The following is a 9,872-nucleotide window of genomic DNA, read 5'->3' on the forward strand; positions in this document are numbered from 1 at the left end:
CCCACCTCCCACCTCTCATCTAAACACCAACCCCCTCTCGCGTCCTACTCGTGCGCACCAATGCGTGAGCATTTCGTTGAACGCATTTCACAAATAACATGCACATTTTGGTGGAGTTGGTGTCTTTACTGCACTTGCCATAGGGAAAACACCGACTTCTCTGATAGGTTTGCGTTTTGATGAACTCAGATGTCCGTCTTCTGCCGTGCGTAATTGCCCTCCCCCGGAGCAACCACGGTCAAAACTCAAATGAACTGTGTCTCCATCTAGTGGTGAAAACGATATTTGCGGCAATTCTCTGTCATTTATTTTTACACATACACACACACACTCGTTTCACTATACTTATGAGGACCCCTCATTGACTACATTCATTTCCTAGCCATTAACCCTAACCTTAACCACGCAAACTACACGCCTAACCTTAACCCTTACCCTAACCTTAACCTAACCCTAATTCTAACCTTAACCCTAAAACCAAGTCCTAACCCTAAAATAGACCCTTTTACTTGTGAGGACCTCGAAAAGGGCCACACAAGGTAGGTGGTTTCTGGCTTTTCTATCCTAATGAGGACATTAGGTCCACATTAGGATAGTTAAACATGTATATACACACACACACACACACACACACACACACACACACACACACACACACACACACACACACACACACACACACACACACACAGAAGACTGATAGTAACATAGCCATCCACGGAACAACTGGCCAGTACTGGGGACCCCACACCAAGTTCTCCCTACACAGCGATACCTGCTCTTAATCCAATAAGGGGTTGAGCACTTTTCTTTGTTCAACTTTGTTCTCCTCGAAAAATTCCCACAATTCTTCCAGCAGTGTTGTTGGATGGCTTGGCCCTTACCTTTTTTGTTTAACCCAGTAAATCAAAGCCAAAGTATTGTAGCAAATTCAGGGAGCAGCCCAGGAACCACCACAGCTAGGAAGCAAACCCGTGTCTCCCACTCCGCAAGCGACAACATTAACCAGTCGACTAGAGTGTCCGACCCGTTAGTCAAGGACCAACGTGTCTACTTATCCATGCACGTTACAGTATTGTCTCTTGGCTTAATGTCCCGGCAGAGAAATAAGCCCTCCTCAAGCCGTTCATGTGCTGTAACAGCTCTTGGAAAAATTAAATAAATATATATATATTGCATGTGAATCCTTTGTGTGTGTGTGTGTGTGTGTGTGTGTGTGTGTGTGTGTGTGTGTGTGTGTGTGTGTGTGTGTGTGCAAAATTGGTCGCCAGAGCGCAACTCTTATCTGTGCACGTACATAAAATTCAAGCTGCAAGCTGCGATGGACGGGCCCTCGCACCTCATGTGTGTCGGAGGGAGTGGCAGCTGTGGTAGTGCATGAGTATGTGTGTGGGTAAAATATTATTAACTGTTCAGTATTTGGTGCTGGACGGGACATGTTAGAATTTGTGTATACATTAGATGAACTACGTGTCACTTAGGGTTCAGTCTTTTTGCCTGTAAGTGGTGTTATGAAGTAAAGCCTAGGTAACAAATAGCTCATTCAATGTATACTGGAGGGGAACCAGCCGGTGAAGGAGAATGTCTAATGCGTCATGACATACAAACATGCCACCTGAAGGACATTCCAAGAAAACACAAAAGCTTTGTAAGTTAACACACTTTAACTTGCATGTAAAGGTATACAATTTCATGAATATTAAACATTGCATGTAGGAGACAACTATCGCTTCCTGTGTCCACTATTTGCCCTTTTCCACCAACAGGGAACGGGTTCGGTGCCGGTTCGCAAACCCTTTTTTGAAAAGTTCAGAGCATTTCGACCAAAAATAAATTGGTTGCAAACCCAAAAAGTTAGTTCCGAACCGGCACCAAAAAAATAGCAGGTTTTTCAGCACGAACAGTGACATCAATGGGCGCGTGACGTTCCAGAGGAAGAAAAGAGGAGATAGCCCAACGGTAGATAATGGCGGAATCAGCCGATAACAAGGGTGCGCAGTGGTCAGCTGAGGAAACTCAGTGGTTGTCCAACTTTTTTCCCATGGAATATTCCGATCAAACTGGGACCAGTAAGCTACAACATATGGAGAAGTGGTAAACTCCCTATAGAAAACAGTACGGACAGCCTTATTGTTTTTTATGTGAAGCAAACCCTTCCACACATTGTTTCATTTGGATGTACTAAAGGAATAATGAAAGGATATTGAGTACCTTGCAATAAGGAAATTGAACCACTGGGGATAGCTGCCATCACTATAGCAAATTCTTTGGGTGTTACAGGAAAAGTAAAATGTACAATAAACTCGTCATGTCATGAGATAACCTTGAGAGTTCAGCAGCTTTCCTGCCAATAAAATATTCCTATTGAACCAGTTACTAAAGAAAATACTTGTATAAAATGTGTGCTGGTATAAAATATTCCATATATGAAAACGGTGTGGAGAAAAGTGCTTGTAAATCCATTTCCATGCCAGTAAGGCTTGCTTGCTGATAATTTAAGAGGGAGTTTGCCAATTTGATAATTACACATTAACAAGAAGGGAAGACCCCCAACCTTATTTAAGACCGTTCTAGAGATAATGTTCCACATGGATGAGCTGTTAGACAAGAAGTACTTCAACCAGTTAATCTTCAGAGTATAATTCATAGAAGAAAAATCCAGAAAATCTAAACCACTAATAGAGTTGAAAACTACAGATTTCCTGGTATAGTGGACTGGATTTTTCCATAGAAAAATGTATCAGTGACATTAGCAGTTTTGTAATCCAAAAATACAGATGAAGCAAAATATATAAGCCTGGATATTCCCTCAATCTTGTGTAACCCCTTTTTCACTGGCGGGCAACGCCAAGCACATTTTAACAAGACAAAAGCCTAATGCTACCAGTTACTAAAGTGTTACAATACAATCCAATGGCGCAACAGGATCCTGAATTCTCAGCGGTGGAATGGTGAGCTGGCTGAACTTCCTGTGTACTAGTAGGCTAGTGCCACTGATGACAATATTAGTGATAAATGATAATAGAAATAATTAACCGATATAATAATCAATTTAGTAGCGCAGTGCCTCCACTGTGAAAATACTACACTTACCTAAGTCTAGTGAATGGTGTATCTTCCCAGAATTAAACAAACATGTGAATCAATTATAATAGTGGTGAATGCAGATCTTATAACCCTGCTGTGTACTGAATTACTGCACAAGCTTATTACCAGCACTCTAAAAGTAACCTAGGCTTTGCATAAGAGGAAATGAGCTGCCAATACACCCGAAATGTAATTAATAATAATAGGATTTATTTGATAATAATGAGAGAGAGAGAGAGAGAGAGAGAGAGAGAGAGAACCACACGAGTGTAGTATTGTTGATTAAATAAACAAACCCAAAGAGCTACCTGAAACCTAGGTTCAAGCTAGCTGTAGCTTTTAGCCTAAGTAGCGTTACAGACCAGTGTTAGTAGTGTAACCGGTTATTTTCTTGCCCGGTGCGGGATTCGATACGGGGTGTACTGCACCACAAGCCGACATCACTAACCGCTCGACTAAAGGGTCAGACCCGTTAGCTAGGGACTAATGCATGTTATTAGTAGTTTACAGTCGTCACCCTCCCCGGAAGCGCGCCTTCGCGCTTTGTTATTCCCGCGCTCCGAGGAGACTTCTGAGGATCTGCACACTTCCGGATCCCACCGCTGCCACCAATGTAACCGGTTATTTTCTTGCCCGGTGCGGGATTCGATACGAGGTGTACTGCACCACAAGGCGACATCACTAACCGCTCGACTAAAGCATCAGACTCGTTAGCTAGGGACTAACGTGTCTTATTAGTAGTTTACAGTAGCACTAGCTGTGAATCACACAGCTTAACACCCAATGAACAATAGCAATGTGCTTAAATCGATAACAGACTATTGACATCGGTACATTAATTGATATTACACAGGGTGTGACAACCGGTCACAATAAACAGGAAGAAAAGTATTGTAGCGAATTCGGGGGACAACGCAACCACAGGAACTGCCGCGGCCGGGAAGCGAACCCGTATCGCCCGCACCGCAGGAGACATCGCTAACCGCTCGACGGCCAGCGTGTCTTCTTATCTATGCACGTTATAGTATCAAAAGAACACAAAACTACCCAGCGCTTTCCGTTGGGGCCCGTTGGTGCACACAAACCAGCTCTCTGAGCTGAGGGCAAGGCAGCAACCGCTACGATGCCCAGGCGACGAGATAAAAGTGTGTGTGTGTGTGTGTGTGTGTGTGTCAGTATAAATGCAATTTCAGGTTACTCACAACCCATCGCTCCCTCGACCGGGAGGCTGTGTGCAGTCCAGAGGATGGAAGGCGTAGTGCTAGCCTAGCAGCTGGCAGGTGTCGGCTCCCCGTTAGCGTCCTCAGCCGCAAGATGGCCACAGGTTGTTATGATCAGAAAAACCCTGGCGAAGATGGTGGTCCTCCGGTGGGCCCAGCAACGGAGAGCAGATGAAGCGAGTCCTCTTTGGACAGCAGACAGGTCCCAAGAATGGAGCCGAGCGGCTCACCTAGTTAGCGCACAGTCCAGTGCAGCCCGATGACTTCATGCTAGCCTCCACAACTCAAGTCGGCTAACACACTAGCTCTGTGTGCTAAATCCACTTAGCTAGCTAGCGGCTACACTGGTTATAGGGCATAGACAAAACAATCGTAATACTAAAAAAAACAACCACAAAAGCAAGCATACTACCGCGGGCCAATCGCAACACTCCTGAACTCAAACGCGGGCCTAGTACACGGGCTGTGTATAAAGTCTCCGCGAAACTGGTACTGAGATGGAGCAGCAGAAAATAGACCTCTCTCTAGGGAGTACTGGCTTGGACTCAGCCTCCTCTCTCTCCGTGAGGAGATAGAATGTTGACGTCCTGGCGATTTCGCGGGCATAATAACTTTACACAATATCATTGGATGATAACAAAATTCAAAAATACAAAGAGCAAATACATTTAATTGGTTTACATGTTTAGAAACTTATAAGAACATAGGAAATGCTTAAAACACAAAGCATGCTGGTAAATGAAGTACCACAAAGTATGTACAGTAAGCCGTATGCTAAACAGTACAATGTCATAACATATGCATTACAATAAACAGTATTATACTAGGCCTCTATTTACATCCTAGGGGCCTAGGTTTTAGAGGTCCTTACACTTGGATATGAGCATGCACTTTTTAGTACAAATCTCTTTGTAACCAAATATTCATGTTTTAATTTATCAATCATTGGGTTGTAATTTAAGGTAACTCTGTCCTTGGGTTTTTTAGCTACAACAATACCTAAATAAGTTACTTTTTTCTTTTACAGGAATGTTGCAAATTGACACCTTATAGTTTTTCAGTGCAAATAACTCACACTTTCCCAAATTCAGGCATAAACCTGAAGCTCTAGAGACTACTATTACTACTACTACTACTACTACTACTACTTCCAGCTGCTCCTATTAGGTGTCGCCACAGCGGATCATCTGTTATTTCTTCCTGTCCTCTGCATCTTCCTCTGTCACACCAGCCACCTGCATGTCCACATGTCCTCACATCCGTAAATCTACTCTTTGGCCTTCCTCTTTTCCTCTTTGCTGGTAGCTCCATATTCAGCATCCTTCTGAATATACCCAGCATCTCTCCTCCACAAGCTCCTCCAACACATCTCAATCTTGCCTCTCTTGCTTTGTCTCCAAACCATCCAACCTGAGCGGTCCCTCTAATATAATAATCCTTCCTAAACCTGAACCTCTAGAGAATAAATCAATAATCTTTCTAGGTGATTGAACCTGAGAGGCATTTTTGAGAAATGATGTTGTATCATCTGCCAACTAACATATAAGAAGATTGTGATCAGCAACAGAGATACCTTCTAACCTACTGGATTTAATATAATGGCAAAAAACCTGAGCCACGAGGAGGAAAAGGTAAACAAAAACAGGGCAACCTTGTCTCACCCCTCTCTGTAGAGAAAATCTTTGAGTTGTCCCATGGTTTAGAGCTATTACCATTAACATCGAGCTATTACCATTAACACAGAGAATTTTCATAGCATTACAAAAATATGTCCCAAAACCAAAGCGTTCTAGACAATAAAAAAAATAAAAGGATGTTTTATGGAGTCAAAGGCTTTGCAGAAGTCCTGGAAAAATATGAAACTTTTGTCTAGAATTAGATCAGAATAGTCTGAGGTCTAAGACCAATCTAATATTATTGCTAATGTCTACCGCTCATAAATCCAGACTGATTTTCATCAATTATTGAGTTTGAGACCTGCTTGAATCTTTTAGCTAAAATAATAGCAAACACTTTATATTCATTGAGTAAAGTCTCCAATTGTCCAGCAGAAGCAGATCTTTCTTTGGTTTGGGGATTAAACATATGTGTCATATGTGCCTTGTGTCAGTGTGGTAAGAAGAGAGGAATTTTGGATACTTTCTGAATAGACCTTATGGTGTGAAATGGTGTGAGTAAATCAGAGAAAAATTCAGCAATGATACCCTCATTACAAAGCGATTTATTGTTTTTGAGTGAATGGATGCCCTCCTTAATTTCACCTTCTGATATTGGAGCTTCGCATGATAAACATTCCTCTTTACGAATAGGATCACATTCATCGAGATGTTGACTAAACAAAGTAAAGTTACTTTCATTGAACTTTGATCTGTAGAGATTAGAATAGTAATTATAACAAACTTTAGATATATCATCTGCATTATCAGTAAAAGACCCATTAATATTCAGCTATAACAAAATATATTTTGCTCTTTGCTTTTCTAATTTAAAAAAAAAAACCTGACATTTGCTCTCCGTTCCAGCCATTTTCAACCTGGATCTTACAAAGGCTCCCTCAGCCCTCTCTATACAAGTCATCATTCTGGTGGCAAATTAGTGAGGGTAGTAATTTCAGAAACCACCTTCTCCTCCATGGTGTGTTGGCCTTTGGCATAATCACTTCCATACTGCCTTAAATATTTACCACTTCCATATTTTAGGAGCTCCCAATTACAACCAAACAATCCCTCAGCTTGTGCTTTATTCCAATAAAAGGTAATAATCTGTTCCAATTCCATTTTAACAATAGCATGTTTTAGCGGAGTTATTCATTTTCCAGAAAGAGCAACCTGTGATACTACCATAATCAGACACAAGTCTGACATTAATGTAGATGGCTTTGTGGTCTGTAAGTGGAGTTGCCATCACCTTGACTGTACACAAATCCTTAGGCAAGTTTTTAGAAACAAGCCAGTAATCTAAGCATGATAGAGCCACACTTGTTGCTCCAAATATAAACTCTGTCAGGTTTAAATTCCTCTCTCCATATATCTACAATACCAGATCTATCCATGAACTGCCTTAAAGAGGAATTTTGATTAGAACTTTGACACGGGGGTCACCTGTCAACAGCTTCATCTAAAACAACATTTAAGTCTCCTCCTATTAGCAAGTAAGCACCTGGATATTTAGATAGCCACTGTTTAAGCTTGCACTCTAGGTCCATTAGTAGGACATCATTACTAGACTTTGAATTGTACCCATAGATATTTGTTATGAGCAGGGTAGTATTAAAGCAGTTTAAGACTTGGCAGATGATCAACATAGATAAAACCCAATTACTTTCATGTAACTGTAGCCCACGAAGAAAATTTGAAAGTAGATACCCTTTGACTTGGCAAACAGAGTCTTTCAAATATTTGGGCATCAACATACCAAAAGATTTGGCAAAACTATCAGAATACAATTAGTCGCCTATAACTAAAAAAAATTAAGGAAGACGTAACAAGATGGAAATTCCTTTCCTTAGTCTCAGGTCAAGGATCAAATCTATTAAAATGAATATATTGCCCAGACAATTGTATCTCTTTCAGACCCCACCAGTAGAGATTAACCAAAACCAATTCAATGAATGGGACAAAATGTTGTCAAGGTACATATGGCAAGGTAAAAGACCTAGGGTTCATCTCAAAACTTTGCAGTTGGCCAAAGGAAAGGGGGGATGGGGCCTACCTTCTATTAGAGATTATTATTTTGCAGCACAGATGAGAGCTATGATATGCTGGTGTAACCCATCTTGTGATGCTCAATGGGCAAACATTGAAGAGAGGATACCATCCATCCCCATACAGGCAATCTTAACTGATAACAATCTATGAAGTTATATAAATACGATGGATAACCCATGGGTGAAATGCACTCTCAAAATATGGAAAACTAGGATAAAAGAATATAAACTAGAGGGAGATAGTGTAATTCTTAAATGTGTGCATATGACTCAGATTTTACAACAAATAAGCTAGATACTAGATTTAAGGGCTGGACAGCTAAAGAAATAACAGCTCTATGCAATATAATGAAAGAAGGAACACTGCTGAGTTTTGAAATGCTTAAAAAGAAACACTTATCTGAAAAACAAGACTTTTATCGGTATCTGCAGATGCAACATTGTTAACATGAAGATGAAAAATGTAACTGAGGCAAGTACTTGTCTGATAGAACTGTTTCGAAAAGCATATAATTCAGATACTGATAGAAGAATCATTTCATAGGGGTCTGTTAAATCTTAAAATACATTCGACTTTATATATTAAAACAAAATGGGAGAAGGAAGGAGAGACAATTATATCTGAAGAAGAATGGACAACAATATGGAGGTGTACTCCTTTGCAGAAATGGAGGGAGTTTGGTTGGAAATACCTGATAAGGTATTTTAATACACCCTCTCAGAAATCACATTATGATAGTAACCTCCCTGTTTGCTGGAGAAACTGTGGAAACCAAAATGCAAACCACAACCATATTTTCTGGGATTACCCTGTTATCGAAGACTATTGGAGAACGATACACAAGACATTTTTAAATGTGAAATACTTCTAGCTAGTAAGACCATATATTTTGGGTATAAGACCATATATTTTGGGTATAAAAGCTAGTAAGACCATATATTTTGGGTATAAGAACCCCAAGAATGGTTGAAATTCTTAATTCACCAGCAGTATATTCATTAAGTAAATATTTAATGAATATACTGCTGGTGGCTAGTAAAAAGACTTTTATGGTTATCACAGGAGAGCCCAACTTTAAACACATGGATGGAAATTACAATGGACATTTCTAAATTGGAGAGGATAACAGCACCTGTCAATCATGAATTGGAACAATTAACCTTATACTGGAAAAAGTGGTTTGACTACATAGCCCCCCATAGGCCTGATTTTATTTTCACAAATCAACGATTATGTTGTAAAGAAAAAAAATCCCTCCCTACCGGTACATATTTTTCCCTGTGTTTTGTTCTTTCTTTTATACAAGTGGATAAAAAAATATAAATAAATAAAAAACACCCAGTATATACAGCAAAGGCATTCCCAAAAATGCTTTCCTAAATGAACTGCAAACCCGGTGCGCATGCGCGAAATTGCGCACCTATTATGCGCAGAACGGAAACCCTACTACGCATGAGCGAAATAGTGCACTTTTACGCGTGTGCATATACATGCACGTGTATATGACCAGCAGATGGCGCTGCAGCTTCGTTCATCCAAGTTTAACTTTACGCCATCTGCTGGTCTTGCTTGGCACAAGACCAGCGGATGGTCTTGGATGGTCTTTAGTTTCATTTATCAAAGTACGCGTTGTTTTCTACCTTTTTAAAGAGCTTCAGAGAATTTAAAAAAATAAATACATAAACCGTAATATAGTGTAGCAATTTCGCGTGATCGTCTGGGAGACCGTCGCCACACCCGGGACGCGAACCCGTACCACCCCCCCCCCGCAAGCGACAACGTTAACCAGTCGACTAAAGACTCAGGCCTATTAATAGTGGACCAACGTGTCTATTTATCCATGCACACGCTTTAGAAT

Source organism: Lampris incognitus, chromosome 13, assembly GCF_029633865.1.
Source record: "Lampris incognitus isolate fLamInc1 chromosome 13, fLamInc1.hap2, whole genome shotgun sequence".
NCBI lineage: Eukaryota > Metazoa > Chordata > Actinopteri > Lampriformes > Lampridae > Lampris > Lampris incognitus.